This window comes from Myripristis murdjan, chromosome 19 (assembly GCF_902150065.1).
Source record: "Myripristis murdjan chromosome 19, fMyrMur1.1, whole genome shotgun sequence".
Classification (NCBI taxonomy): Eukaryota; Metazoa; Chordata; class Actinopteri; order Holocentriformes; family Holocentridae; genus Myripristis; species Myripristis murdjan.
The window spans coordinates 26,916,115-26,943,118 of NC_043998.1; the positions used below are offsets into that span (position 1 = coordinate 26,916,115).

A 27,004-nucleotide genomic window follows, 5' to 3' on the forward strand; every position below is an offset into this window, starting at 1 on the left:
ATCTGCTCACCACTGATGCTTTCTTTCTGTTTTGATAATCGAGATTCTGCATATACCTATTTTTCTCATACTGCCTTTTATTTTCATCTCTTGCTTTCTGAGTTATAGATGCATGCATTTGATTTTCAGTGCGAGTTCTTTTCCTTCGGCGAAGCTGGTTTAGTTTACTCACATTGATTGCTGCTTCCTTTGCTACCGGTGCAACACACTGATTCTGATTATTTACTGATTGTTCAGTTTCTTTTTCAGGAACACCTATTTCTGTTTTTTTAGTTACTAAACCTGTTTCTGTATTTGCAGAATGTGTGATGAGTTTTGTCTGGGCTCTTGCACTCTTTTGCTCTTTTGATATTGTGGACGTATGCTCAAGGGAAGATCCAGTATGGTTGCTGACCATTTCAAAGTTCACCGGCATGAAATCATACTGCGCATTATCCTCCCAGCGTCGGTAAAGCATGTGCAGTCTCTCAATCATGTCATTCAGGTGAGTAAATGTAAGCATAACAGCAGTTCCGTTACCTGTACGGTCCGGCAAACCCTCTGCTGTTCTAGCATGGGGATCGAAAAACCCATAGCGTCCAGATCTGTCCCTAAACACGGCGATGCACAGTGGACTGATGGTCAGCAACGCATGGGTCACATCTGCTGACAGACACTGAAGTCTCTCAGAAAGACTTAGCCACCAACCTGCATAGTCACCCCTACCGGTGACTCTAAGGGATCCCATTAGTACGTCAGACTTATGTACAATGTAAGTGTGTCTGTTTGTTGTGACACTCACGGGCACTTCTTCCATCGTCAAGTGCTCACTTTGAAACTTCCCCTCAGCAATAAGTTGCCTTTTAGTGCGCGTGTACAAGGCATCGCCAACCTGTAGCACACTGTCAAGATCGCTCTTACGGAAATGTGTTCCCTCACTGTGGTATGCTAGGAACGCGAGAGCATTACATGTACACTGGTGATTGCGCGAGAACGGATCATACCTGTTGTCACCCTGATAATGGGATGCCTGCACAGATATTACCGTGGGTGCATCAGCAGTGACTTGAGCATGTTCTCTGGCAGAATTTTCAGTCTCAGGTTTGGTCTTGCTAGGCTCTTGATGTTCCAGACCACGCATCTAATCAAAGTGAATAGAGAAAAAGTACAGAATAATTGACACAAATGTGATAAAAGTGGGGAGGTGGGGTTCACGTGCAGAAACCTACATCCATGATAACAGTAATAGGGTCTTAAAACAATCTATTGTTACATCTGTGAGGGAGTATAGATTTCACAATACCTAGATTTTTTTTTTTTTTTCATTATTACAGGGTGGCTTAGATGGGAGGGAGACAGGTCAGGCAATGTGATATTGATAACCTTAAAGCAATACAACTGTGTTTCAGGCAAAATAGTCTTTTTACAACTTACCCATACAGAGACAAGATGGCTGGCTCCATCAAAGAGAAAAAGTCAACTTTAAAGCAACACCAAAGCTGTGTTATTAGCAATATTTAGCATGTGTATTTCAAATGTCTTGATTGAAGTAGGGGAGAAAAAAAACTTGTTTTAGGAGAAGATGGTGATACACTGTTTAAAAAAACCACACACTTTCAGAACTGCTGTAAGGTTTATTTTTGCACTTTGACAGAGCCAGAGTAATGACTTCGTCTTTATTCAAGGATTCTTTATTGTCATACCAAAAACACATGAATGCACATGAGGAGGTACTAAATTAAGCAAGCTAACACAAAATCCAATGCATAGGAATTAAACCACTGGACTTTAAATTGGACTGAAAATTGTATTTACTCACCTCAATATGAGTAAGCAGAAAAGAGAATTTTGCCCAAAACATAGGAATATTCTTTTAATCTATATAGACTGCATTAATAACAATTGCTCAGCAAAAATAATTACTTAGCATTTAATTAATGTTTATATAAAATGACCACATTGAGAAGCCTATTTCTTATCACATTTTTAACTTTATATTTGACAAACAAGACTTGATCATGTTTTTGTATGTATTTTTCTCCTTTTATTTGGAACATTTGTATTTCAATTCAACAGTGAACAAAGTAAAAACTGCAACTGAGCTGATAGACATCTTGAATGATTACCCTTTGAGTTTACTTTTATTTCATGTTTTGTTCACTATTTAATTGAAAATGTGCACAAAAGATCGAAATAAAATGAGAAAAACATGATGAATTACCTTAGTCAGGTATATCATTCAAAATGTATGTTCTGTATCATCATGTATGTCTCAGAACATGAAGACTGATATCGAGATCGGAAATGTAGGACATATTACGCAGCCCTACTGCATCCTGCCCATTTCTCTCCTCTGCCACAGTCTCAACCCTCCTGAATTTGTTCACACACCCCATACTGAACTTTAACCCCTACAACAGGACTTTTTTTTTTCATACACCACCACCATCTCTTTAATAACAGATTATCTTAAACCATGGTAACTATATATACGTTTGAGGAAATTAGTAACAAAAACTGGCTAGGAACTGACCCAGCAAGATTGGCAATTCAATACCACAGAACATAAGTTATTTGAACCTTAATGTTTTTCTAAAGTGTTTGAGTGTGTTTAGTATCATAAGTTTAATTAAAAACAATGTAACAGTCTATTTTGTGTATATCTATTCAATGTTCGTTTCTAATGATACTGACTGGTATGAGAATATTTATTCATGATAAGTCTAGGGTGAGAGACACCAAAATAAGACAACTTGTAAAAGATAAATAAAAAAATGCTCTCATCTCTCATGCATTTTTACATAATATGGGATAATAAATTAAATACCAAAAATAAGTATTTCAAGACATTTAACTGTATTCTAGCTTGCATTAACTTCATATTCACGGTTCATATTTACCTGGAGAATTTGCAGTATAACACACATAGGATGAAACAAGTTCACAAAAAAGGTAGATATGAATAAAACTGCATTCTCATGATTCTCACCAGTGAGACATTATCAACAGTTCCAGGAAGTAATTAAGTCAAATGTTACCACATTTCTTAATATACCTGTTGAGTGATCATAGGCTGGCTCGTCTGAAGATCTGCCAAGTCCATCTTCCTTGACTGGTCTCCTGCAGCCTGGGATGAGATTAGCAAAACAGCGACAAAGATGTACACATTTTTTCAACCTATATTTTGTAAAAAAAAAAAAAAAAAAAAAAAAAAAAAAGTTTGAGTGTGTTTACTATTACAAGTTAAATTAGCGGATAAATTTTGCTTATGCAATTGAGAGCCCAATTTTTTGACCCGAATTGTATAAATTCTAATTTAAGACATAAGGAGCCCCAGCAACCATTTAACATGTCCAAAGGTAGTTTCAAATCTATTTCGTAGCCTTTTATGCCTTCAAATTTTAGCAAGTGTCATCCTACAAGAAATATGGCTACAGATAAGTTTCAGAGATAAAAACAAAAGAGGAAATTTTTGAATTGTAATTTCTTTTGTTATGTCATTAGAAAATATTAATTATGTAAATGCAGGAGAAGTGCACACACTTATTCTAACTGTACCTCTTCACTGGTCCGGAGTGAGCTCGTCTGGGTGTCATCAAGGTCCAACTTGGTCCAGCGGACGCGCGCAGCCTGGGCTCTCTTGCTTCTTCTCGGCATCTTAAAAATAAGCAGAAATCCTTCCAAATACTTAACACTTGTTACTTACCTGGTGTGTAGTTGACTGTAGTTGTAGAATGAGTAGAGGGAACCTGAAGGGGAAAAAAAAACAACTTATACACACATTGTATGTACATATAAACATACAAGTACTAAAAGCCAACTACGTTGCAACTCAACAAATTTATATCACAACAATTTGACATTGCAGGATAACAAAATTGCACACTGATGTGACACTCACCAAGGCAGGAAATTGCAAGTTTGCAATCTGTCACCTGAATTCTTCTGCTGTGGACCTGTTGTACAAAAAGGGAAATCAGCCATGAGACAGAAAGTTCAAAGTCTTATCTTACCCATATAAAGGTTACTTGCTGCTCCATGTGATGTGCCAATTGAGTGTTTATATTGCCATTACAGAGTATGCTGCATTTTGACACTAAAAATGTGCTCTCTCTCTCTCTCTCTCTCACACACACACACACACACACACACACACACACACACACGTAAACACTTGAGAACAAGCACATAATAACACTAGATTTGCTTCAATGATGCTTAAGACTCATAATGCCATATTTTCTTAACTGTCATTTTTTACATGAGACTTCTGAGTGCATCAAAAATGTCACTTAAACAGTCAGATGATGCTGAAAAGGTCTCCTATAAGCTGGTAGGGCCAGTTACCTGCAATATAATATTAATTGTAATCTGACATCTCCAGTGGTGCAGACTACAATAAAAAAAAAAAAAAAAGCTAATCTAACCACCATCGAGTGATGTTCTTGGTTTACAAAGGCTGAAAGCATCCTTTTAGATAGGATAGTGGATTTTTTTCATGCAACTTTATTACTTCAAATGGTTTACTCACCTGAAAAACACTGGGGAAAGCTGGAGACAGTAGTTAAACAGGACAACTTAACTGTGTAAGTATTTGAGACTGTACTATGTGTGGCAATTAAAAAGGTGCTTTAATCTAATCTAACCTAACCCTAACCTAAGATAACCTAACCTAACCTAATGCACTAGAAAGTGCCTTAAAACAATGTAAACTAACACTAATACACACTAACTACTTTACTAAACTATACTGCTCAAAATAATAATGTATTTAAATGTGATTTAAAATAAATATGAGTAACTGGTCTCTGTTGTCGGTAAACACAGGAAACCTGCAAGACAGAAAGAAATTTAAAAAATGGCTATAATTTTTTTTTGTCTAAACTGCAGTACATATAGTACTGTTAAATGCAACATTAATCACTGCATGTCAAATCATCATTATATGAAACTGGGATATGCTTACCAGGATGTAAAATGCAAAGATGTGTGGTCCTGAAAAGAAATAACAAAAGACATGTGAGCATTTAACAAAACTATGATACAATAAGCAGTCAACGGAGACGCAGTCAGGGCCAAAATAAGTTCACTCGTATTCCTATTTCCTAAAAAGATGTATTTTTGCATAGCTTTTGTAATAACACATTTTTAAAATTGGTTGTAGCTTTACAGATAACATTAGTCACTGTGATTTCAAGGCTGGATCTTTAATATGGTTGGTTTGATGTGATGTGAGACCAAATCAAGCAAAACTGACAACACAACCTACCTGAAAAGGACCGTTGTGGTATAGATGGAGCTGTAGTATAACAAAAAGGAGGGGAAAAAAACGAGTCAAATAATCATGTTTTTCTATTATCTGTCTTATAAACATAACATTAGTTAAGTCTTTTCATACTTAAGGAATTAAGAAACTAAAGATGCTTCAACTTTTAAGATCGTTGCAAGTGAATGCACAAACTTGTATTGATATTGGTGATAGGGCATTCTGCTTATGCAGAAGCAATCTTGAATGAAAATGAAAAATTGCATCATAGCCATATAAAACTGAGAGCCTACATTTAATAGTAGCAAAAATATGTACTTTATAATGCAAAGAAAATGAGTCATGATCTTACAGCAACAAGTTTAACATTCAACAGTGATACTGAGGTATAAAAAGCTATTTTCAAGCATTGTAAGAGCAAATCTTTACATGTGACTATGTGTGTATAAACTGTACATTTATAAAAACCTAAGTAATAAAACCTAAAAAAACTTCTAAAACTGTAGCTCAATAAATCAATGGTGTAACATAACCATATAGTTGTGATTCCCTGCAATTTCTGCAATGTGATTCAAAGGTTGCAAGGTTAAATTGTAATTGATATTCAGCATTTCAGTTGCCTTACCTGAAAAGCACTGAAGGTGAGTGATGTAGCTGGAACAAGCGTCTACAACAGAGGAGAAACTACTTAACATACATGACCACAGCAACATTTACTACATTTTCTCTACTAAAAATAAGTTATTTAATTAAAAAATAAACATAAAACTGTTCATCAACTATACTATATTAGACTGTATATTGCTATATATACACAGTGTATTTTATTTTTTTGTAACAGTGCTTGTACTAATGGAGGTGGTACTTAAAACAACAGCAGTAACTAAGATGATGCAGACATCTGAAAGATGCTTCACCCACCTGTGAGCTCTCGAGCGATGGTTTGTCAATCTATGAATTAAAAGATGTAGTTAAATATTGCACATCATCACTGCCTTATTTTCAGTACATAAGATGGTAAAATGGTACCGCAAGACTGTATGTCTACCGAGCGCCAGCAGACATACTGCCGGTGGCTGTTACCTGTTAAGATGGCTATTTTAAAATCACTAACAAGGTAGTACAAACGCTAGCGGTAGCCAGCCGGCTGGCTTCACGGTGGCTAACAGGCCTCAGTAATGCGTATGCTAGGCGCTAGACGGCCGGCTAACTTAACGGTGGCTAACAGGCCTCAGTAATGCGTATGCTAGGCGCTAGACGGCCGGCTAACTTAACGGTGGCTAACAGGCCTCAGTAATGCGTATGCTAACGCTAGGCGGCCGGCTAACTTAACGGTGGCTAACAGGCCTCAGTAATATGTATGCTAACGCTAGACGGCCGGCTAACTTAACGGTGGCTAACAGGCCTCAGTAATGCGTATGCTAACGCTAGACGGCCGGCTAACGTAACGGTGGCTAACAGGCCTCAGTAATATGTATGCTAACGCTAGACGGCCGGCTAACTTAACGGTGGCTAACAGGCCTCAGTAATATGTATGCTAACGCTAGACGGCCGGCTAACGTAACGGTGGCTAACAGGCCTCAGTAATATGTATGCTAACGCTAGACGGCCGGCTAACTTAACGGTGGCTAACAGGCCTCAGTGATGCGTATGCTAACGCTAGGCGGCCGGCTAACTTAACGGTGGCTAACAGGCCTCAGTAATATGTGTGTGTGGGTGGGGTCGTTTATCACAAACATACATCTAGATATTAATCTTACTTTCTTTGTAAACCAAAAAAATGAATCATAAATTAAAATCATCCTTACCTCTCAGCAGTATCAGAGTCAAAGGGGGTCAAGATCAGAGCGAGGCCCGTTTTTGTAGTCCCAGGATGCGTCACTCAGTGCTGCAGCAGTGATTGGTCCACACTCCGCTAGCAACAGCGCTACCCAATCACAGCTTTTGTAGATGAAATTTCAAATAATGCAGCTTCTTTCTCTTAAGTTGACTGACTAAATAGAGTTAGACCACATAGAGAGAGAGGTGGGTGACGAATGAGAGACATGAGCTTCATAGTGAGCAACCCGCTGTGTGTTTTTTTGTTTTGTTTTGTTTTTTTGTTTTTTGGTGTGTGTGTGTGTGTGTGGGTGTGGGTGTGGGTGTGTGTGTGTGTGTGTGTGTGGGGGGGGGGGGGGGGGGGGGGGGGGGGGGGGGGGGGGGGGGGGGGTATAATAGTAAAATAATAATAAAAAAAAAACGCTAATAATAATAATAATAATAACAATAACAATAATAACTATTATTATTTGATAGATAGATAGATAAATAGCTAGATAGATAGACAGAAAGATATATGCACTGGGCTTGGCTGACCAGTAAAAACAAATGAATATAATAAAATTACAAAAAATTAATCTTAAAAATATTGTTATCGCTGTTGATATTTGTTACAACATTATTATTATTAGTAGTAGCGGTAGTAGTAGTAGTACAGGTAGTTGTAGCGGTAGTAGTACTAGTAGTAGTTTTTTGAGTATGTGTCGGATTTGTGGACGTAATAGACTAGGTGCACCAACTCCATATTTCCTGAAAGAAAGTATCTTCATTTCCTGTCCTTTAGTATTGGATTAAGTGATTAATCTGGTGTGCACTGGGCAGGCCCAAGGTGTTCCACACACCTGATTAATCACTTTATCCAGGAGGATAAAGTGATTAGGATAGGAAATGAATATACAGTCTTTCTTTCAGGAAGTATGGGGCTTGTGCACCTACCCTATTGAAGACAGTGAGCACAAAGCACTGAGTGGCGCCCATTCTGGAGGCCTCACCTCCTTCCTCTATTTGAAATATGACATATGCCATTTTATAGATGGGAGACGAGAGGAAGAAAATGTATTTAATTTCTAAAAGATAAACTGGATCGATAAGCAGCAGTGGCTGCCACTTCCGGTACATGGGTCTTCAAAAGCAAAAAAAATCATCAATGCAATTCAATTGGTAGATAAAAATTATTTTCTGGTCCCGTTTGAACTCTGCCATGGATTTCACATATGTTGTTTGTGATATTTAAATATAATGTGATATTTAGACTACAATTTAGCACAAAGAATTTTGATAATGTTAGGTTTTTTGTGAGCCCGCTTTGTGAACTATAACTCTTCGCTACTCTCGACGCGAATGATATACGTCACCACCCGCACTGGAAGCCTGCAACAGACATGGCGATTTCTCTGCTCCACTTTCTAGTCCTCTTATCAGACAGAAACAATAGAAATTACAGCCGTTCCTAATTGAGTTTTCTCAACAGCATTTAACTGAACAATGGCTCAATAAACGTTCAAACTCTTGACATGAAAAATGATCATTTAAGCCTATAAAGAACATTTGTGTAATCCAAGGCATCAGAAAATAATTGTTTTCTCCACAAGACGCAGCGCAAAAAAAAAAAAAAATAATAATAATCATCAGTGCTGCAAAGCAGTTCTCTATCACTGTATTCCTCTGAATATAAGACAATGTTTTTCAATTGAAAATGCCCTGAAAAAACGCCCTCGTCTAATATTGGGGGTCTAAGCAAATACACATGTATTGTACTTGCATATGTAAACCAGTAGTACGGCTCGTCTGATGCAGCGATCACCGGCGAATGGCCGCATTGTGCAGTCAATAATCAACCATGTTGTCTGTGTCATTGTCCGTTGTGCTGTTGCAGCCGCGTATGAACAAAAGTTGATCTATAATGAAAGGTATAGCCTATATGCAGTGTTGGGACCAATTACTCACAAAACTAATAAGTTACAATTACTAATTACTTCTGTAAAAAAGTAATTTTGATTACTACTCAATTACTGCTGCAGAAGAGTAATTCAATTACTGGGGAAAGTAATTTTTATGATTACTTTTTTTTTTCTTAAATCCTCTTATTAATGCACATATTTTTGCGTTGCTGTTGCAGTGTGGACATTGCTGTCAAATTTCATCTATCATTGTCAGTGTTGGCCACGTTACTTTGAAAAAGTAATACATTATAGTTTAAAGTAGTGATGTCAGTTAGTCAGGATGGGGAATTGAACCCGTGGTCTTCTGTACGACAGGCGGCGAAACTATCCGCTCTGCCGTCGGAGAACACAGATGATTTTTCTAATATGTGCTCAGTCATTCTCCATGCATGTTGCTAAGTTACGAAAAACTGCAAAGTCCGACCGGTTTGAAAACTGACACACCACTTTTTCTCCACAAGACGCACATTTTTCGAACAGGATAGTAAAACAATAATAATACATATTAGTAGTAAATAACGGCGCATTTTATTGTCAGTAACGGTAACGGCGTTACAACGGGGGAAACAGTAATTTCTTTGATTACTCGTTACTGATAAAAGTAACGCCGTTAGTAACACCGTTACTTTGTAACGCCGTTACTCCCATCACTGCCTATATGGCAGTATGTGTGCCGCTCACCTGTCAGATCCAGCAGTCCTGGCAGGCACAGTGATGCTGATGCTGGAGTAGTAACATGGAAGGGCGCAAGGCAGTAATTTTGCCCAGGGCAGCAACATGGGCAGAGCCGCCACTGGTTATGGCTCTTGCCCAGGTGGGGAGTTGAAGCCTGTTCTCCTGCATGGCAGGCACAGACACTATCCACTGTGCAACCATGTTGTCTGTGTCATTGTCCATTGTTCTGTTGCAGCCGCGTATGAACAAAAGTGGATTTATAATTAAAGGTATAGCCTATATAGCAGTATGTGCACCGCTCACCTGTCAGATCCAGCAGTCCTGGCGGGCAAGGGTGGGCGCGGCCCCTAGCGGGGCCGCGCCCACCCATTGATGCTGAAGCAGTAACACAGAAGGGCGCAAGGCAGTAATTTCGCCCAGGCAACATGGGCAGAGCCGCCACTGGTTATGGCTCTTGCCCTGGTGGGGAGTTGAAACCTGTTCTCCTGCATGGCAGGCACAGACACTATCCACTGTGCAACCATGGTGTTCTCGATGCTTGCTAGGTAGTTGCTAGGGCGTTGCTAGGTGGTTGCTATGGTATTCTGGGTGGTTGCTAGGGTGTTGCGAGGCGGTTGCTATGGTGTTCCTGATGGTTGCTAGGGTGTTGCTAGGCAGTTGCTATGGTGTTCTGGGCGGTTGCTAGGGCGTTGTTAGGCGGTTGCTATGGTGTTCTGGGTGGTTGCTAGGGTGTTGGTAGGCAGTTGCTATGGTGTTTGGGGGGGTTGCTAGGGCATTACTAGGTGGTTGCTATGGTAGTTAGAATGGTTGCTATGGAGTTGCAAGGGTGCTTGGGGTCCTTGCTATGGACTTCCATTAGTGTTGGGGGTCAGTGCTGGGATGCATTGGCTGCAGTGCTAGTGGCCCTTGAGACAGAACAGGAGAGATACAGAGCCACGTGTGTATCTCTGTGTCAGTGAGAGGGGACTTTCTCCCTGGCAGGCTCTCCGAAAGTTCCGCCATTAGTGTGTATTGCGTCCGGATTTCGGCTTCAAACCGGAATTGCGGAAAAACGGAAAGTCGGAGCGGCTTGAAAATTGACATGCCGCTTCCTCTCCACAAACTGCACGATTTTTGTATTTGGGTCGTGGACGCAGGTCAAAAGCTCTGCGTGCTGGAGCATTCCGAAGTTTTGGCCATTCATTGTCTATGGCCGAAATTTTCGGGAAAATTGGAATTTTGAGAATTCCGTAAGTCGGATTCCTTATAAAAGTAATAGCACACTATTCCCGATCGGGCCGCACATTTTGATATTTCATTGTGTGGGCCTAAAACGAAAGCTGTAGGAGGAGTAGCGCGCCGAAAAACGTGCAGAATAAGAAAATATAATAATAATAACTAGAGGATAGAAAGTTTCTGAAGAAACTTTGATGTGCTTGCCTTGCGAGCGCCTGGACATGTGCTAAAATCAGCAGCCCTATGCTGTTTGTGGGTTGTGTAGTGTTGTGGCTCTTGCCCAGGCGGGGAGTTGAACCCTGGTCTCCTGCATGGCAGGCAGAGACACTATCCACTGTGCCACTGGGGCTTGTGTGGGCGGAGCCAGAAATGAGGCTCTATGAAGCACACAGCATGAGTGATAGTGCTGCTTCTGTGAAAAATCACCTAAAAGTAGTGGTCAAACTACTGCTTTTTTGTCAATGACAGTAAGTCCGAGCAGAAAATAAAAGGTACCATGAGAAAGGCAAGGCTTTGGGCTTTCAAACTGTGTCAAAATTATTTTCCAACTCCCAAAAATGCCCACCTTAGAGCGAGTTGGAAAAGTGTGTCCTTCTGCTTCTCTCCTGAGACTTTGCATTCCAGATATAATGGGAGTCTATGGGGGAGAGAGCTGGCACTCCTGCCTCGTTAAGGGTCACAGTTTAAAAAGTTGAAGCTACTTTGCTTTTGTATTTACATTTTTCAAAGCACAACTAGTTTTCCTACTACTTTCCAAAAAATTATGCATGTGGAGTGAAAATTGTGGCCAGGAGAGCAAGTTAAAGACAAAAGTTTTAGGCGAATTTTAAGGGCTGCTCCACTCTAGCCGCTCAGGAATGCCACTCTAGCTCACTCCATTAGTGTGTATTGCGTTTGGAATTCCGACTTCAAACTGGAATTGTGGAAAAACGGAAAGTCTGATCGGTTTGAAAATTGAAACACTGATTCTTCTCCATAAGACGCACCTTTTTCGTATTTGGTGCGTGGATGCAGGTCCAAAGCTCTGGGCCCTGGAGCCTTCCAAAATTTTGTCCATTCATTTCCTATGGCCGAAATTTTCAGAAAAATTGGAATTTTGAGAATTCCGTGAGTCGGATTCCTTATAAAAGTAATAGCACACTTCTCCCAATGGGGCCGCACATTTTCCCAATTCATTGTGTGGGTCTAAAATGAAAGCTGTAGGAGGAGTAGCGCGCCGAAGGATTTGCAGAAAAATAAACTATAATAATAAAAAGAAAAATAATAAGTATGCAAGATAATAAGATGTGTTGCCTTTTCAAGGCAAGCACATAATAAGAACTAGAGGATTGTGCAGTTTCTGGGGAAACTGCGTGGGCAAGCTGGAAGCGTAACCGCGGCGCGCGGTTTCCGAGCAGAAAATAAAATGTATCATGAGAAAGGTAACGCTTTGGGCTTTCAAACAGTGTCCAAATTATTTTCCAACTCCCAAAAATGCCCGAGAAACGGCAAGTTGAAAACGTGTGTGTTTCTGCTTCTCTCCCGAGACTTTGCATTCCAGATATAATGGGAGTCTATGGGGGAGAGAGCTGGCACTCCTGCCTCGTTAAGGGTCACAGTTTAAAAAGTTGAAGCTACTTTGCTTTTGTATTTACATTTTTCAAAGCACAACTATTTTTCCTACAATTTGATGCCAAATTTATGCATGTGGAGTGAAAATTGTGGCCAGGAGAGCAAGTTAAAGACAAAAGTTTTAGGCGAATTTTCAGGGCTGCTCCACTCTAGCCGCTCAGGAATGCCAAGAATGCCACTCTAGGTCAACTCCATTAGTGTGTATTGCGTCTGGAATTCCAACTTCAAACCGGAATTGCGGAAAAACGGAATGTCGGATCGGTCTGAAAATCGAAACCCTGCTTCTTCTCAATAAGACGCACGTTTTTCGTATTTGGTGCGTGGACGCAGGTCCAAAGCTGTGGGCCCTGGAGCCTTGCAAAGTTTTGGCCATTCATTTCCTATGGCCGAAATTTTCAGGAAAATGGGAATTTTGGCAATTCCATAAGTCGGATTCCTTAGAAAAGTAATAGCACACTATTCCCAATCAGGCCGCACATTTTCCCAATTCATTGTGTGGGCCTAAAACGAAAGCTGTAGGAGGAGTTACGGTCCAAAAAACGTACGGAATAATAAATAAAGAAAGAAATAGTAGGAATAACATAAGTGTGCAAGCTGCAGCTTGCCCACTAATAAATATGCACAATAATACGATGTGTTGCCTTTTCAAGGCAAGCACATAATAAATATGCACAATAATACGATGTGTTGCCTTTTCAAGGCAAGCACATAATAATAATAACTAGACTTTGTAAAGTTTCTGAAGAAACTTTGATGTGCTTGCCACCCTTGCGTCCGCCTGACCATGCCCTAAACCACCAGCCCTATGCTGTTTGAAGGTTGTTTGGTGTTGTTCGAGGGCTAGAAGGCAGCTACTGTGGTCCGGTTATTGTCCAGGCAGTTGTGATCATCTTTTGAGTGATCACTAGCATGTCTCTGGGCAGCTACTATGGTATAGTGGGTGGCTGCTAAGGTGCTGATAGGTGGTTGCTATGGTGTTCCTGATGGCTGCTATGCTGTTGCTAGGCAGTTGCCATGGTGTTCTCAATGGTTGCTAGGCAGTTGCTATGGTGTTCTTGATGGTTGCTAAGGCCTTGCTAGGCGGTTGCTATGGTGTTCCCGGTGGTTGCTAGGGTGTTGCTAGGTGGTTGCTATGGTATTCTGGGCGGTTGCTAGGGTGTTGCTAGGCAGTTGCTATGGTGTTCCTGATGGTTGCTAGGGTGTTGCTAGGCAGTTGCTATGGTGTTCTGGGCGGTTGCTAGGGCGTTGCTAGGCGGTTGCTATGGTGTTCTGGGTGGTTGCTATGGTGTTTCTGTGGTGTTCCTGATGGTTGCTAGGGTGTTGCTAGGCAGTTGCTATGGCGTTTGGGGGGTTGCTAGGGCGTTGCTAGGTGGTTGCTATGGTCATTAGGGTGGTTGCTATGGGGTTGCTAGGGTGCTTGGGGTCCTTGCTATGGACTTACATTAGTGTCTGGGGTCAGTGCTGGGATGTATTGGCTGCGGTGCTAGTGGCCCTTGAGACAGAATAGGAGAGATACAAAGCCGCGTGTGTATCTCTGTGTCAGTGAGAGGGGACTTTCTCCCTGGCAGGCTCTCCGAAAGTTCCGCCATTAGTGTGTATTGCGTCCGGATTTCGGCTTCAAACCGGAATTGCGGAAAAACGGAAAGTCAGAGCGGCTTGAAAATTGACATGCCGGTTCCTCTCCACAAACTGCACGATTTTTGTATTTGGTGCGTGGACGCAGGTCAAAAGCTCTGCGTGCTGGAGCATTCTGAAGTTTTGGCCATTCATTGTCTATGGCCGAAATTTTCGGGAAAATTGGAATTTTGAGAATTCCGTAAGTCGGATTCCTTATAAAAGTAATAGCACACTATTCCCGATCGGGCCGCACATTTTGATATTTCATTGTGTGGGCCTAAAACGAAAGCTGTAGGAGGAGTAGCGCGCCGAAAAATGGCGGAATAATAATAATAATAATAAACAGAAGTAAATATGCAAGATAATAAGATGTGTTGCCTTTTCAAGGCAAGCACATAACTAGACTTTGTAAAGTTTCTGAAGAAACTTTGATGTGCTTGCCACCCTTGCGACCGCCTGGACATGTGCTAAACCAGCAACCCTATGCTGTTTGAAGGTTGTTTAATTTTGTTCGAGGGCTAGAAGGCAGCTACTGTGGGCCGGGTATTGTCCAGGCAGTTGTGATCATCTTTTGAGTGATCACTAGCATGTCTCTGAGCAGCTGCTATGGTATATTGGGTGGTTGCTAAGGTGCTGCTAGGTGGTTGCTATGGTGTTCCTGATGGCTGCTATGCTGTTACTAGGCAGTTGCCATGGTGTTCTCGACGGTTGCTAGGCGGTTGCTATGGTGTTCTTGATGGTTGCTAAGGCCTTGCTAGGCGGTTGCTATGGTGTTCCCGGTGGTTGCTAGGGCGTTGCTAGGTGGTTGCTATGGTATTCTGGCCGGTTGCTAGGGTGTTGCTAGGCAGTTGCTATGGTGTTCCTGATGGTTGCTAGGGTGTTGCTAGGCAGTTGCTATGGTGTTCTGGGTGGTTGCTAGGGCGTTGCTAGGTGGTTGCTATGGTGTTCTGGGTGGTTGCTAGGGTGTTTCTGTGGTGTTCCGGATGGTTGCTAGGGTGTTGCTAGGCAGTTGCTATGGTGTTTGGGGTGGTTGCTAGGGCGTTGCTATGTGGTTGCTATGGTAGTTAGAGTGGTTGCTATGGAGTTGCAAGGGTGCTTGGGGTCCTTGCTATGGACTTCCATTAGTGTCTGGGGTCAGTGCTGGGATGCATTGGCTGCAGTGCTAGTGGCCCTTGAGACAGAATAGGAGAGATACAGAGCCGCGTGTGTATCTCTGTGTCAGTGAGAGGGGACTTTCTCCCTGGCCGGCTCTCCGAAAGTTCCGCCATTAGTGTGTATTGCGTCCGGATTTCGGCTTCAAACCGGAATTGCGAAAAAACGGAAAGTCGGAGCGGCTTGAAAATTGACATGCCGGTTCCTCTCCACAAACTGCACGATTTTTGTATTTGGTGCGTGGACGCAGTTCAAAAGCTCTGCGTGCTGGAGCATTCCGAAGTTTTGGCCATTCATTGTCTATGGCCGAAATTTTCGGGAAAATTGGAATTTTGAGAATTCCGTAAGTCGGATTCCTTATAAAAGTAATAGCACACTATTCCCGATCGGGCCGCACATTTTGATTTTTCATTGTGTGGGCCTAAAACGAAAGCTGTAGGAGGAGTAGCGCGCCGAAAAATTTGCAGAATAATAATAATAATAATAAACAGAAGAAATATGCAAGATAATACGATGTGTTGCCTTTTCAAGGCAAGCACATAATAAGAATAAATATGCACAATAACAAGATGTGTTGCCTTTTCAAGGCAAGCACATAATAAACAGAAGAAATATGCAAGATAATAAGATGTGTTGCCTTTTCAAGGCAAGCACATAATAAACAGAAGAAATATGCAAGATAATACGATGTGTTGCCTTTTCAAGGCAAGCACATAACTAGACTTTGTAAAGTTTCTGAAGAAACTTTGATGTGCTTGCCACCCTTGCGACCGCCTGGCCATGCGCTAAACCACCAGCCCTATGCTGTTTGAAGGTTGTTTGGTGTTGTTCGAGGGCTAGAAGGCAGCTACTGTGGTCCGGGTATTGTCCAGGCAGTTGTGATCATCTTTTGAGTGATCACTAGCATGTCTCTGGGCAGCTGCTATGGTATAGTGGGTGGCTGCTAAGGTGCTGATAGGTGGTTGCTATGGTGTTCCTGATGGCTGCTATGCTGTTGCTAGGCAGTTGCCATGGTGTTCTTGACGATTGCTAGGCGGTTGCTATGGTGTTCTTGATGGTTGCTAAGGCCTTGCTAGGTGGTTGCTATGGTGTTCCCGGTGGTTGCTAGGGCGTTGCTAGGTGGTTGCTATGGTATTCTGGCCGGTTGCTAAGGTGTTGCTAGGCAGTTGCTATGGTGTTCCTGATGGTTGCTAGGGTGTTGCTAACCCGTTGCTATGGTGTTCTGGGCGGTTGCTAGGGCGTTGCTAGGCGGTTGCTAGGGTATTCTGGGTGGTTGCTAGGGTGTTTCTATGGTGTTCCTGATGGTTGCTAGGGTGTTGCTAGGCAGTTGCTATGGTGTTTGGGGTGGTTGCTAAGGCGTTGCTAGGTGGTTGCTATGGTAGTGAGGGTGGTTGCTATGGGGTTGCTAGGGTGTTTGGGGTCCTTGCTATTGACTTCCATTAGTGTTTGGGGTCAGTGCTGGGATGCATTGGCTGCAGTGCTAGTGGCCCTTGAGACAGAACAGGAGAGATACAGAGCCGCGTGTGTATCTCTGTGTCAGTGAGAGGGGACTTAATTTCTAGCTACCTCTCCGAAAGTGCCGCCATTAGTGTGTATTGCGTCCTAAATTTCGGCTTCAAACCGGAATTGCGGAAAAACGGAAAGTCGGAGCGGCTTGAAAATCGACACACCCCTTCTTCTCCACAAGACACACGTTTTTCGTATTTGGTGCGTGGATGCAGGTCAAAAGCTCTGCGTGCTGGAGCATTCCGAAGTTTTTGCCCATTCATTCGGATGGGCCAAATTTTCCAGAAAAATCGGAATTTTGAGAATTCCGTAAGTCGGATTCCTTATAAAAGTAATAGCACACTATTCCCGATCGGGCCGCACATTTTGATATTTCATTGTGTGGGCCTAATACGAAAGCTGTAGGAGGAGTAGCGCGCCGAAAAACGTGCAGAATAATAAACTATAATAAAAATAATATATATGCAAGATAATAAGATGTGTTGCCTTTTCAAGGCAAGCACATAATAAATATGCACAATAATACGATGTGTTGCCTTTTCAAGGCAAGCACATAACAACAAAAAAGAGCATTGAAAGAACCAGAATAAAATACAGAAAAAGTCAAGGGGATAAACTTGGGGCAGATCTATGCGGAAGGAAATGCCAGTGAGAAAAGGTGGGTTTTTAGCAGGGATTTGAACATTTCCAGGCTCTGGGCTGCTCTGATGTGGATGGGAAGGCAGTTCCAGAGCCTGGGGGCTGCAACCGAGAATGCCCTATCTCCTCGGGTCTTTTGTCGGGACCTAGGTACCGCCAGGAGCAGTTGGTCAGCTGACCGCAGGGCTCTGGAGGGGGTGTGGAGATGGAGGAGCTCAGACAAATAAGAGGGTGCCAGTCCATGAATGCATTTGTAGGCCGTGAGCAGTACCTTGAAGTCAATATGGTAACGGATTGGAAGCCAATGAAGTGAGGATAAAACCGGGGTGATGTGATCGTGTTTCTTTGTGCGGGTGAGAAGCCGGGCAGCTGAGTTTTGAACTAGCTGTAGGCGGCGGAGCTGTGACAGATCGATACCAGTATATAGGGCATTACAGTAATCCAGCCGTGTTGTAATGAAGGCATGGATTACCCTCTCCAAGTCACTCTGGGACAGGTAGGCCTTGGTCTTTGCCAGGGTACGGAGCTGGAAGAAACAGTTTTTTACCACAGCGCTGACCTGCTTCTCAAATTTGAAGCCGCTGTCGGAGGGCCGGATATTGGCGGCAAGGGGGCCGAAGGTGTCGGTGGAGAGGACTGGAGAGGTTTTGCCGAAGACGATGATCTCGGTCTTGGTCTCATTAAGGTTTAGGAAGCTTGCACCCATCCACTCCCTGATATCAGCTAGGCAATCAAGGAGTGGCTGAAGTGCAAGCCTTCCCTCAGCCCTGAGAGGGAGGTATAGCTGGATGTCGTCTGCAAAGCAATGGAAGGCAATATTGTGTTTGGCTAGGATTTCCCCGAGGGGTAACAAGTACAGCAGGAAGAGGAGTGGACCGAGGATAGAGCCTTGAGGGACCCCGCAGGTAAGTGGGGCTAAGGTAGAAAAAAGCTCTCCTAGCTGGACTGAGAAGCTCCAGTCGGTCAGGTAGGACTGGAACCAACTGAGGGCTACACCCGAGATGCCGGCATACTGCTCCAGCCGAGACAACAGGATCCTGTGATCCACTGTGTCAAAGGCAGCTGTGAGATCTAAGAGCACCAGGATCACAGGATTACCTGAGTCAGCGGCTATGAGCAGGTCGTTTTGCACCTTCAGGAGAGCGGTCTCAGTGCTATGAGATGTTTTAAAGCCTGACTGGAACTTCTCGTGGATGTTGTTGGAGGCTAGGAAAGATTGTAGCTGGACATACACTACACGCTCAAGGACTTTAGACAGGAAAGGTAACTGTGAGATGGGCCTGAAGTTAGACAAAACAGATGGGTCAAGGTTTTTCTTTTTGATCAAAGGCTGTACCACAGCATGCTTGAAGGCGGCTGGGACGTAGCCAGAGGAGAGGCAGGAGTTTATCAATTTGAGGATGAAGGGGCCAACAGTGTCGAAAACTTCTTTGAGAAGGCAGGAGGGCAGGCTGTCAGAAGGGCAGTTTGTTGGACGCAGATGATTGACTGCGTCTGAGAGGGAGGACAAGGAGACAGGCTCAAACTGCTCGAAGACAGCTGGCTGGTGGAACAGGTGAGGGGAGGGGAGTGAAGTGGCAGTGGTAACGGTTGGCCTAAGTGCTGCAATTTTATCAATGAAGAAATTGCGAAAACTTTCACAGAGGGCAGGGGAGGGTGTGACCGGGGACTCATTTTGGGGGTTAATGAGAGAGTTAAGCATGTTAAAGAGAACCTGGGGTTTGTGACTGTTGTTGGAAACCACAGAAGAGATATACTCTGATTTGGCTGCTTTAACGGCTCGTTGGTACTCAGTTAAGCAACCTCTGAGGATTTGGAGGGAGACATGGAGCCGGTCTTTGGCCCACTTGCGCTCAGCCCGCCTACAGGCACGCCTGAGGTTGCGTGTGGTGTCATTTAACCATGGGGTAGACAGTGCTTTGTTGCGTATTGGCCTGAAGGGGGCAACAGAGTCCAGGATGACGGTGCAGGTTGAAGTGAACAAGTACAGAAGCTCATCAGCACTAAGGCCAGAGCAAGCATCCAGCGCACATAAGGGAGAGTCATTGAAGGCAACTGAGAACTGTCCAGCAGTAGAAGGGTTAATTCTGCGAGAGAGGCGATTGGAGGGTAGGGTCTTGCGACTAGAGCACAGTACAGTCAGAGTAAACAAAATCGGAGAATGGTCCGAGATTGACATGGGACAGATTTTGTTCACGGAGACAGAAAGGCCATATGATAACACAAGATCTAAAGTGTGCCCCTTTTCGTGCGTCGGCCCAGAGACTGACTGCTTGAGACTGAATGAGTCCAGGAGATTCAGAAAGTCCCGGGCCAGAGGCTGTGATTTGCAGCAAACATGGACATTGAAATCACCGCAGATTATGATGTGATCATATTTCACCATAAACGGCAGCAACCACTTTGGATTCTCTAAAGAAGACCTAACATGGAACTCTACCTCCCGACGCCGGCATGGGCATTAGTTTGTCTTCCGGTGATTTAAAATTTAACATGTTTCCACTGAGGAAAAGAAATTTTTTGCTCTTTCACCTACATGAAGATAAAAGAGCAAACATTTTATAAGAATAATAATAATTAACTTTATTAATATAGCACCTTTCATACAGGGGGTGCAGCTCAAAGTACTTTATAATAAGGTGAAAAAAACACAAGCATAAAAAGGGAAATTAAAACAAGTGCAAATACTGTACAAAAAAAAACACTCAAATACACAAAGAGTAGAGGCAGTAAAACAAAAGTCAGTAAGATCTATAAAAGAGGGAGATAAAACAAACTAAGATATAAAAACATATGCAGACACAAAGGAGGACATAACAACATAAAACAAGGAAAACAAAAACAGTAAACTGTGTGCAGGAACAACAACAACAAAAAAGAAGAAGACAGAAAAAAGGTCAACAGGTAAAAGCAATGTTGAGTAAATAAGGAAGAATAGGAGAGGGCTACAGCGTGTCAATAGTTCATTTAAAAAGGTTCATAACATGACACAAGAAGGTGCTCATTGGACTTACAGGCAGAAATTTTCCATCAGTGACGCTGCCTATTTAACATGTGATGATTGACACCTGTGTAACTCGTCCTGATGAAGGCCATGCTCTGGCCGAAACATGTTAAAGCTTTTTTAATCATGTAAGCCACCTCAAATAAAGGCTTTTTAATGTTCAAGAAGAGCTGCCTTGGAATTTTTGAACTTTCTTGTTGAATAAATAAGTTTTCACTTAAAAATGATCACAGAGCCTGTATCTCTTTTGTTCTTTGACACGGTGAAGTGCAGCTTGAAATTCAACGTTCTTCTTCTTTTCCTTCTTATTACTATGATAATGATGATGATTATTATTATTTATTTTTTTTTTTTCAAAGTTGTTCTCTATCGTATGAGAATATCTCTCCACCACATATAGAATATATGTTATGGGATTTACTGACATTCTAGCAGCTGACGTGAAAACTTCTTTAAGACACACCACACCTACCGTGGCTTCCCCTGCGCCCTATAAATTGACCCAGCTGCGCAGGGATCAGCTGATTCTCTGATTCTCACTGCTGATCAGAAGACATGAGAGCGAAAGAGAGAGACGAAAGTTGTGAGAGAGGGAGACGAACGGTGGCTTTGTGCAACCCACATACCTTTGGGTAGAGAGCTGGTCTGTGTTAGACTCCTCTTAGGGTGAAAGTCGCCTTTGCTCCCTTACAGTTCTTGGAGGAAAGGAGTTGAGTTGGGGGTACTCAGTGTACAGTTGGTCTGAGGAAGCGACGAAGTCGCGGGTGCAGCCAGCGTCCTCTTTCTTGCCATTAAAAAAAAAACAAAAAAAAACAAAAAGAGAGCTTCCTCGTGTATTATGTTGTCATGTCGGCAGTGACACAACAGCGCCCATTTCTCCCCATCCCCTTCCCAGGTCGATTCTTGTGGGAAATCTAACTCACAGGGAAACAAAAATAAAGCTAACAAACTTAGCAAAACAAAGAGCCACAAACTTTCCGGGTCACGTGACGGTGACATCACGCGATGAGCCGGGAGAGTCCATTGTGCCTGGGCTGTGGGGGGAAGATCCCCATAGATGATTCCCATGACTTGTGTGTTTTTTGTTTGGGAGGGGAGCATGCATGGGCAGCACAAGAGGATCCTGCTGCATGTATGAGTTGCTTTTGCATGTCAGCTAGGCAAAGGGAAGCACGTTGCCGTTTCTTTCAGAAACAGGGCATAATACGGGAAACCCCTACTGTAGGCCTACAGGCTACCAAGCGGTTCAAGCCTACAGCTGTAGAAACTGGGCAGGCTGGCATGGCTTCTCCTCCAGGCCCGCTTACTGTGCGCACAGTGGGGGGGGTGCGGTCTGTGTCCAGGTCTGGCCCAGCCGAGGTGGTGCATTCGCCCCCAGGGCCCTCACATGAGGAACGCCCCGCATCCCCGTTGATAGACGTGGAGGGGGATGACGAAGAGGTTTCCTTGGTTCCTTCGGAAGAGGAGGATATGTTCGCTGCAGACCAGCAAGAGGAGGGGGAGCTTGATGAGAAGCGGTCACCCCTCCTGCAAGGTCTTATTAGTAGGGCAGCAGCGGCTCTGGGTGTTGACATGCCGCCTATACAGGGGCTCGGCCCATCACGGTTTGATGATGGAGAAAAGGGGTCCCAACCTTCGATGCGCTTCTTGGTGCCCCTCCTCTCAGACTTTGAGGAGGTGGTCAGGGAGCAATTTAGAGAGCCGCGGGCAATGGGTCACTGGTCCGGGCTCTGTCGGGCCATGACTGCAGTTCACACTCCAGAGAGGATTGGCTGTGGGCCGCCACCCTCAGTGGACGCAGCATTGGCAGCTCTGGTGGCTCCCTCAAACTCAGTTCTGGGGAAAGGGAAGAGCCGGAGCAAGAATTGTAATATGATGGGATGCAGGGGGCTATGGCAGTCCAGACAAAACTGGCCAACACAGCGGCCATATTGTCCCTGTATCAGCGACACTTAGTCCAGCAACTTTCAGCCGAGTGTGGGGGGCAGCTCGTAGAGGAACTGCAGCAGGTCTCCTCACTTCTCCCCAAGCTTGTGAGAGAGCAAGGGGAGGCAGCTGGCAAGGCCTTGTCAGGTCTCTGGCAAGCGCGGCGTCATCTGTGGCTGTCGCAGTCCCAGTTGCAGCCTGACGACAGGGCATGTCTGCTCAGGCTGCCTGTGGAGTCGACAGCTATGTTTGGGCCGGACGCAACGGTAATGATCCAGCAGGCGCAGGAGGCTCGTCGTGCGGCTCGTGAAATGTCAAATGCCCTGAGGCAGACCACGGGCTGGCAGGAGGTACGTTGGCCACAGCAGGGGCACCAACAGCAGCATCAAGCCAGTCATGCTCAGTCAAATCTGAGGGTCCAGCTGGATGCAGGGCAGCGCAGCAGGAGAGGACAAAGAGGGCACGGGGGCAAAGCACCCCAGGGGCCCAAGTCCCAGTCCTAATGCCATTTTTCCCCCTGTCGGCATACGCCCTCAGGGGCCTCATGCAGCATGGGAGTCCCTGGGGGCGGACCCCTGTGTGGTTTTAACAATGACTCAGGGGTATCATCTTCAGTTTTTGAGTGCCTCCTGTGACTTGGTGTCTGCTTTTACCATCGTTGCAGATCACCAACACAGAGGGATTTTGTGCTCTGACCCATTTTGGACCTCAGGGGCTTGAACAAGTTTCTTTGACCCCTGAAGTACAAGATGTTGTCCATATCACTGGCTCCCCGGACCTTACCAGGTGCATGGATGCGACCTTAGGGCCTCTGCGGCCGCAGGGTCTGAGGGTAATGAATTGCCTGGACAATTGGCTCATAGGCACTCAGACAGAGGAGCAGTGTTGTCACCATGTCCAGATGTTGTTGGCGCGCATCCAGTATCTGGGTCTGTGCATCAACAAAAAGTGCAGTCTGCAGCCATCTCAGGCCACCCAGTTCCTCAGTATGTGGCTGGATACCAGGACTGGATTGATAACGCTGACTCAGGCCTGACAGGATTCCCTCAGGGAATGTCTGGAGCAGTTCACCTGCGGGCCAGGGTCACAGGGAAGCTGTGTCTTCACCTGTTGGGTCATGGCTGCTGCTGTACAGGTGGTGCCACTAGCTCTCCTGTACATGCGGCCAGTACAGAGGTACCTGTACGGCTTGGGGCTCTGCCCTCAGAGGCATTGCCGGGCGTCGGTGCTTGTTACCGAGAGGTTGTGCACAGCTCTCAAGTGTTGGAAGGTCCCAGAGAACTTGGCAAGAGGCAGCAGGCTGGGCCCTGTGCTGCACCGCCAGGTGATCTCTATGGATGCATCCCTCGAAGAATGGGGTGCCATCCACGAAGGCAGAGGGACCAGTGGATGTTGGGGAGCCCTGTGGCAGGGCTGCCATATCAATACCTTGGAGCCGAGGGCAATCCACCTGGCCCTGGTGCATTTCCTCCCAGTACTGCAGGGCTGCCACGTGCTTGTAAGAACTGACAGCACCACGGCAGCCGTATACATAAACAGGCAGGGAGGCATGGGCTCTTTGTGCCTGAGCAGGCGCCTCCCCTGGGCTGCGGTGCCATAGCACACCAGTGGCCTCAAGGGCAGCTCTATGCTTCCCCCGTTCAGCCTCCTGCCCAACCTGCTGCAGAGGATCGGCCAGGAGGAAGTTCATGTGATTCTGGTGGCACCGGATTGGCCACACATGTTGTGGCTCTTATGGGTGACACCGCTGTTGCACAGGACACCATGGAAGCTCCCAGTTCACCGGGACTTGCTGAGCCAGATGCAGGGGACCCTGTTCCACCCCTTTCCGCAGGGGCTAAATCTTTGGGCCTGGCCACTGAGAGGACCAGCCTGTTAGACATGGTGCTCTCAGGTTCGGTGGTTCATACCTTGCAGAATGCTTGAGCCCCATCGACAAGGGCTCCTATTGGTGGGAGCTGTTTGCATCATGGTGCAATGCCAACCAGTTCGACGCAATGTCATGCTCAGCTCTAGAGGTACTCAGATACCTGCAAGAGCTCAGGTAAGTCAAACTCCACCCTGAGAGGTGTAGTAGCGGTAATAAAAGCCTCTTGTATTGGGGAGGCTAGGCTAATGGTGAGGATGCTAGCCTCATTGCACAGTGCCTCAAGGGGGCACAGAGGCTGGTGCCACGCCATAGGCCGACAATCCCGACATGGCACCTGGGCAAGGTCCTGTCAGCTTTGGGACAGGAGCTCTTTGTGCCCCTGAAAACCATGAGCCTTCAGTGGCTGTCACTCAAGCTGTATTTCCTCCTGGCAAACACATCTGCTAAGAGGGTAAGGGAACTGCACGCACTCTCAGTGCAGGAGAGTGCTGCCAATTCCTTCCAGAGGATGCAGGGGTTATCCTTTGTCCAAACCCAGCATTTTTACCTGAGGTGCTCACTGATTTTCACATAAATCAATCAGTGGAGTTGCAAGCCCTAGGCCCTCCCAGGGGGCCGGCAGGGATCTGCAATGGTCAGCACTGTGCCCGGTTAGGGCACTTAAGATTCTATTCAGCGTACAGCTGCGTTCAGGAAGACTGATCAGCTGTTTGTCTGTGTCCAGCCTCAGCATCAGGGGGAAGCCGGTGTCTAAGGCTGGGCTTTCTCACTGAATGGTGGAGGCCATCCACCTAATGTACAGTGAGATGGGTGAGCCGGTGCCGGAGGGAGCGAAAGCACACTCTACACAAGGCGTATCCACCTCCTGGGCCTTGTGGCATGGAGCTGTCCTCTCAGAAGTGTGCGCAGCCGCCACATGGGCCACACCAAGTATGTTCATCGGGTTTTATAGTTGAACGTGGCCACCAGTGCCTCCTTTGGGGAGCATGTGCTGGGGTTCATGTCAACGTGAACACTGATTCACTGTGCCCTTGGCCAGTTGACCTCAGGCCTGGCCAGGGTGATGTTAAGATCCTAGTCAGTGGCCTAGCAGAGTGCAGGCCGTCTGAGTGACCTCCTCCTTGTTCCCAGCCCCTGCGTCTGAAAAAAAGAGATAGCAGGGTTGGGTGTGCAAGAATCATGTACAGCTAGTGGTGGCACATAGCGCCTTGCGGTGTCGCCACCTTACATGCGTGCATTTGTATATAGTTCTGTGGTGTTTTTGTACACACTGTAAATTTTGTGCACTCGGGGTGGGGACGTCTCATTCGAAACTACCTCATGGGGTTACTACTGGAGCGGTGTCTGCTCTGTCTCTTTGGGACCCTCACAGTGTGTCTTACAGAACCCATAACATATATTCTATATGTGGTGGAGAGATATTCTTATACGATAGAGAACGTGGGGTTACAATGTAACCTTGGTTCTCTGAGAATAGAGAATATCTCTCCACATCGAGGCCGCTCGGGACTCGTTCAAATCAGAGTGAATCAGCTGATCCCTGCGCAGCTGGGTCTATTTATAGGGCGCAGGGGAAGCCACGGTAGGCGTGGTGTGTTATAAAGAAGTTTTCATGTCAGTTGCTAGAATGTCAGTAAATCCCATAACATATATTCTATAGGGGGTGGAGAGATATTCTCTATCCTCAGAGAACCAGGGTTAAATTGTAACCCCATGATCTGTGTTGTTGTAGGATCACTGGTCAGTGTGGCCTTTGCCAGTGTTTATCAGTATCACTTTGTGGAGACACAAATGAACTGGACCGAGGCTCAGAGCTTCTGCAGAGAGAACTATGGCGACCTGGTCGCCATGACGAGTGAAGCAGAAAATACAGAATCTCTCCAGAGCGCACCAAACTTCACAGGCAAGTTCTCTCTGTAATCCAGGGGTTTTCAGACATTTTCATGCTCCATGTTGACTTTCAAGAAGCTGCACACCCCCACTTGAAGTGACTTTGCCCTACAGGGACTCTGAAATCAAGAGATGTTTTGGTTTCTTTCCAGCATTTAAACATAAGAAATCTGAAATTTATATGTTCAATGTTTTCTTGTCATTTAAAAAAATACGTTGTTTTTATGTCTTTACTCTTGTACCCTCTCTTGATATCAAGTCACTTCAAATGGGGGTCTGCGGCTTGAGGGTCCAGAGCATGACAAACCAGAGCCCCCTGTTGTAGTTCACTGTGTTGTCTTGTAGGAGATGAAGAAAAAGCTGCAGACAGAAGAAGGAACCAAGTCCAAAACATTTCCAACACAACCCAGTGACGTCCATCCATTGTACACAAATAAAAGGACTTACACTGATCACTTTCTAAATAAAATGTTTTCACAACCACATTTTCCAAGTAAAGTCAACAAAACCCAATGAAAGCCTCTGTGAGTGGCAACATGCCAAAAAACAGATCAAAATTAGCTCTAAACTAAATCTTTATAATTAAAACTGTACAACATATCCATTTTCAGTATTTATAAATCACATTGTTAAGTTTCTGTTGTTGTTTTATTCATACAGCTTTTCTGCTCAGTTTCCTCAGTGCTATTCAAAATGAAGATTTGTCCTCAGTGCATTTCCCTGATTGAGTAAAAGTAATCAATGAATGGATGAACATGAATAAATTTTGCATGAGCAGATTTTGCATGGAGGGACCACAATGGAAATAAGCCAAGAGGCTTTATTGTGCTATCCCTGATTATTTTTATTTATTTTATACAAATGGTCTAATAAAATCAATCAATCAATCAATC

The 27,004-nt window shown here is 44.6% G+C and overlaps 1 protein-coding gene and 2 long non-coding RNA genes across 3 annotated transcripts in view; 1 reads left to right on the top strand and 2 right to left on the bottom strand.

Annotated features, from left to right (window-relative positions):
• Positions 1 to 27,004, top strand: part of lipf (lipase, gastric) — a 944,109-nt gene that overhangs the window by 115,229 nt on the left and 801,876 nt on the right. The window lies entirely within an intron of this gene.
• LOC115377936 (uncharacterized) lies at positions 3,078 to 3,936 on the bottom strand. The gene is made up of 3 exons (XR_003930083.1): positions 3,881 to 3,936; positions 3,538 to 3,728; positions 3,078 to 3,106 (listed from the first exon to the last, which is right to left on the bottom strand). It is a non-coding gene; the product is annotated as an uncharacterized LOC115377936 (long non-coding RNA).
• On the bottom strand, positions 4,401 to 5,882 carry LOC115377935 (uncharacterized). The gene is made up of 4 exons (XR_003930082.1): positions 5,871 to 5,882; positions 5,249 to 5,278; positions 4,946 to 4,974; positions 4,401 to 4,811 (listed from the first exon to the last, which is right to left on the bottom strand). It is a non-coding gene; the product is annotated as an uncharacterized LOC115377935 (long non-coding RNA).